This window comes from Antedon mediterranea, chromosome 5, assembly GCF_964355755.1.
Source record: "Antedon mediterranea chromosome 5, ecAntMedi1.1, whole genome shotgun sequence".
Classification (NCBI taxonomy): Eukaryota; Metazoa; Echinodermata; class Crinoidea; order Comatulida; family Antedonidae; genus Antedon; species Antedon mediterranea.
This window is the reverse complement of record NC_092674.1, coordinates 17,278,394-17,283,315: the sequence shown is the minus strand read 5'-3', so window position 1 is coordinate 17,283,315 and position 4,922 is coordinate 17,278,394. Positions and strand designations below refer to the sequence as shown.

General features: G+C 34.3%; 1 long non-coding RNA gene across 1 annotated transcript; it reads right to left on the bottom strand.

The window, feature by feature from the left end:
- Nucleotides 1–322: 322 nt before the first annotated feature.
- LOC140049317 (uncharacterized) lies at nucleotides 323–2,176 on the bottom strand. The gene is made up of 3 exons (XR_011845229.1): nucleotides 2,156–2,176; nucleotides 1,247–1,322; nucleotides 323–1,094 (listed from the first exon to the last, which is right to left on the bottom strand). It is a non-coding gene; the product is annotated as an uncharacterized lncRNA (long non-coding RNA).
- Between the last annotated feature and the right edge of the window lie 2,746 nt (nucleotides 2,177–4,922).

Genomic DNA, 4,922 nt, shown 5'->3' with positions numbered 1-4,922 from the left:
TATAGCAAAGCAAACAAAAAACAGAGAAATAAGAAAAACATGTTCAAAAGAAATATTGATTAAAAAGTAATTTCACAGGAAAATATAAAAAAAAACACATTAATACATGCAGTTACTAATTTCCAATATTTATTGTAAATTTCCTCTTTTTTTTATCTACACAGATTTTCAAAGTTAGCAAGGCATCAACATTGTTTAAATACTGTTATTATACTACTATTTTCATTGTTGGAGCTGTGATTGCAAAATTATCACAGAGTATAAACTGGCTCGACTGCAGAATTGAGAATTGGACATAAATAATTGAAGACATGATGACCATTTTTAAGTATAAACAAAACTATTTATTTTTATGACAATTGTATATATATGTATTTCAGTCACAAATTATTTATCTAAATAAAAATTGAACAGAATTCTGTGATCTGAACATGAATGTACATGCTGACAAAACTACAGTAATAATATGGTATTTTAATTTATTTATTTACTGTTTTTGAATAAAACAATACAGTAATTTAAAAAGTTTCATTTGTTGTTTTTATATGGATATTCTTATTTTCATTTATTACTACACAAGTATAACTTGCTATACAATTGTTTTTGGTAGTCCTGTTTCTCTCTGCATGATTATTGCGCTCCATCCAGGTTTGTTAGCAATTGTATCTAAAAAAAATATATAATGTTAAATTATATTACATCCAAACTTTAACACAGTACAGATAATAGCGGTAGACGATAGACAATCTTTAGCCCTGGCCAACAAAAACTGTAGGCTTACAAGCTAGATAATTTGTCACAATACTCCACTCCATTTATTTTTCAATAATACCGCTTAACTTAATATGAAAATATCCAGAAATCAGGCCTTCCTAGATAACTATGCAGTGGGTGGATCCAGGATTTTTTGTTTCAATCCCACACCCACCTTGTGTAGTTTGCAGGATGCAATTTTTTTAGACAATTTATTAATACATTTTAAATATTTGTCTTTATCTTATTACCTTACATGACCAACAGCATCATTCCATGTTATAGCCTAAGAGGACGGTAGTGGAGGAGGCATATAATTGACCAGATATCTGTTCAGCAGTCTAAACCAATAGAAAAATAAATGAAATTAAACTATATTATCTAAAAAATATTGAAACTATTCCTAGCCTAGGCCTATTTACATTAAATTATGCCAAATTAAAATTAATTCAACAGGTTGTATGTAAATTGTTTTATTTTTATCTTACCTTACCTGACCAGCAGCATTCCATGTAACTAGGACAGTAGTGGAGGCATATAATATTAACTAGACATTTTTCTTCAGCTGTCTAAACCAAATAGAAAAATAAATGATATTAAAATATATACATCTATTATTACTACTAACTATTTATTAGCCTAGGTCTATTGCATTTCGACACAATGTAGTTGATATGTGGGGTTAAAAAGGCATCGCCTAAACTTTCCCATTATAACTAAACTAAACTAAACTATGCCAAATTAAAATTAATTCAACAGGATGCCCTATCTATGAAAATTGATCCAATATTTTGAAAATACCTAACACTGCATTCATTCCAGTCTAGGCCTAGACAAGGCTAACTAAGTAATACAATGTATGCCTACAATAGAATAAGACTACTGTTTACTGACTACCTGAAGTAGGGCCTTGCAATGCCCACCGACTCAGCCAATGGCATAGTCTAGAGAAGCCTAGTTAAGTGTAGGCATAGCTTAAATAGGCTTTTAGACTGCGGTCTAGCTAGCTAGGCTATATCCCTCTAACATCATTTTAAACAAAAATGTTAATAATGTAAAATCTATTACAAATTAAGATTATATAGGCTATAATGTGATTTACATCTTTAAATAAGTTAAATGTGCGCTTAATGAAGAACAAATCATTTTAACACTAGCAGTATAGGGTGGTTGCTAGGCAATATCGCCCTAGGCAAGCGCTGTCAGAATTAAAGCTGTGGGCCTAGCTTTTAGGCCTAGATTAAACACACTAAATTAACTTACTAAATATAATTTTTTTACTTTCTAAAGTACTTTATTATATTAAATATATGTTGTAATTACTAATTTGATACAAATAAAAATGATTATTATTATTTTGCTTCTTAAATACCGTTTTAAAGTTGTCACACTTGTAACCTACCTTACCTCAGGCCACCATTTTTTTCGAGCTATTCGAGATAGTCCAGGACTAACTTTCTTAAACCTACCCCTTGGATGGACTATCTTTTGCCGGTTTTAGTCCAGGTTTAGTCCAGGTTTAGTCCAGGACTAAAGTTAGTCCCCTTTCATGAATACCATTTCAAAATAGTCCAGGACTAAATCCAGAGATAATCCAGGACTAAAGTTAGTCCCCTTTCATGAATACGGCCCATAGAGACATAGTAACTAGTTATGTCAAAAAAAAAGGGTCGAAAAATGGCAACATTTTCCACTCTTTAAAATTAAATAAATATGCTATAATATTGCCATTTATACAGATATATTTTGCTAACATCATCTTATAGAGCCATAGTAACGAATTATGTCAAAAAATAAAAGGGTTGAAATTTGGCCATTTTTCGAAAATTTTCCTGCAGGAGACCATAGGAATTTTTTCGAAAAATTGACAAAATTTCCAATTTCTAAAATTCGAAAATTGTGCTATAATATTGCCATTTATGTACATATATTGTGCTAACATCATCTTATAGAGACATAGTAACTAGTTATGTCAAAAAATAAAAGGGTCGAAATTTGGCCATATTCCGAAAATTTCCGGTTGGGGGACGACAGTATTTTTTTCGAAAAATAACCAAAATGTCTACCATTTAAAATTCAATAATTGGGCTATAATATATCCATTTATGAACATATCACGTGATTGCGGGGCGCCCTCGCAATCATCTTTTGACAGCGTGAGCATCTCATCCTCTTCACCTCACGCTGTCAACAGATTACCACGCCCGATTTTGGCTTTTTACATTTTACCAGTCCCTTTTATCCTCCTACACTGATAGGATTTGTGTCAACACACAACATACTTTGACTGGAATTTATCTCACACCTTATCTTACCCCCATTTTTCGAATTTTCGTACTTTATTGTAATTATGTTGTCTGGTTGTGTCCTAGGCCACTCATTCGTTTCCGGTTTGAGCGACAGCCTCGCTTTCCATCACGGCTTGGGTAATTCTTCCGGCTCCATACTTGGTCCACACCGACCTTTGTCTGACTTCCGAATCAGCCATCACTACGATAATACTGTTCTTTGGGGGGGGGGGGGTACCCGGCCTAAAGATTAACGACCTAACTAATTTTGTAAATCGATTGGCAACATTCAAGCCAGATATCTTGATCATCGACCTCGGATCGAATGACCTCGTTGATTCGGATGCTTGGTCGGCGGCAAACTCTCTCTTCAAAATTCTTTTGACCTATATTTTTCCCATCTGGACACCAATTCGGACTACCCTCTGCTCACAGACGTTCCGATTATCTCACACTGGCCACCTCCCCCCTCCTTTGTTTAACGAGCGCATTCACGATTTCAACGGTTTCCTACGCGAGTTCTGCCGCAAAACTCATGGCCTTCACTAACATACCCATCCCGGCTTCTGGGCAAACCTCATTTCTCTGTGGTCAAATGATGGTCTCCATTCCAACTCCACAAATGGACGAAAAAGATATAAGGCGTCCCTAGGGTCTGCTTTAATGCACGGAGCCTCTTATGCTAACTCATGCCACTAAATAACAACAATATTATTATCTGTTATTTTCCCTACTGCAGTCACTGTGGACAAACCGGAACCGGATTTTGGAGAAAAATAAATAAATACATAATTAAAACGAATAAACAAAACAAAATCCTCTCATCAAGGTTAGTATAAGCTGCCAGGCAATACATTGTTGACACCATTCATGCTTAATCGAAACTATTTAACCTTTGTAATTACATTCAAGAGAATGGCGGCGTTTTATCACTCATGCTCCTAAGTACAGCATTCATTATATGACTCATACTGGTTCCCCTACTACCACCACATAATTACTTATGCTAGTTTATTAACCCTACTACCACCACATAATTTCTTATGCTGGTTCATTACCCACCCCCACATACGGCGGTGTTTTATCACTCATGCTCTTAAGTACAGCATTCATTATATGACTCATGCTGGTTCCCCTACTACCACCACATAATTACTTATGCTGGTTCATTAACTACCCCCACATACGGCGGTGTTTTATCACAAGTATAGCACTCATTATATGACTCATGCTGGTCCCCCTACTACCACCACATAATTTCTTATGCTGGTTCATTACCCACCCCCACATACGGCGGTGTTTTATCACTCATGCTCTTAAGTACAGCATTCATTATATGACTCATGCTGGTTCCCCTACTACCACCACATAATTACTTATGCTGGTTCATTACCTATGTCTACCATTTAAAATTCAATAATTGGGCTATAATATATCCATTTATGAACATATATTGTGTTAACATCATTTTATAGAGCCATAGTAACTAGTTATGTCAAAAAATAAAAGTGTCGAAATTTGGCAATTTTCCGACAATTTCCCTGCGGGGGACCACAGGAATTTTTTCGAGAAATAACCAAAATTTCCACTTTTTAAAATTTGAAAAATATGCTATAATATTGCCATTTATACAAGAATATTGTGCTAACATGATCTTATGATTGGTGAATGATCAGTAACTGAGTTATGATAAGCAAATTGTGAACCCTTATTGGTTTGTGTTACTGGATGTACTATGATGGCCATTGAAAGACTGATTTGTGGACTATGATATATTTTAGTATTACTTGTTTGGACTGTGTTATACTATGTGTTTACATATTTACTATTATATTTATGTCAACTTCATCACTGTTTACTTGATGCAATAAAGGAAATAAA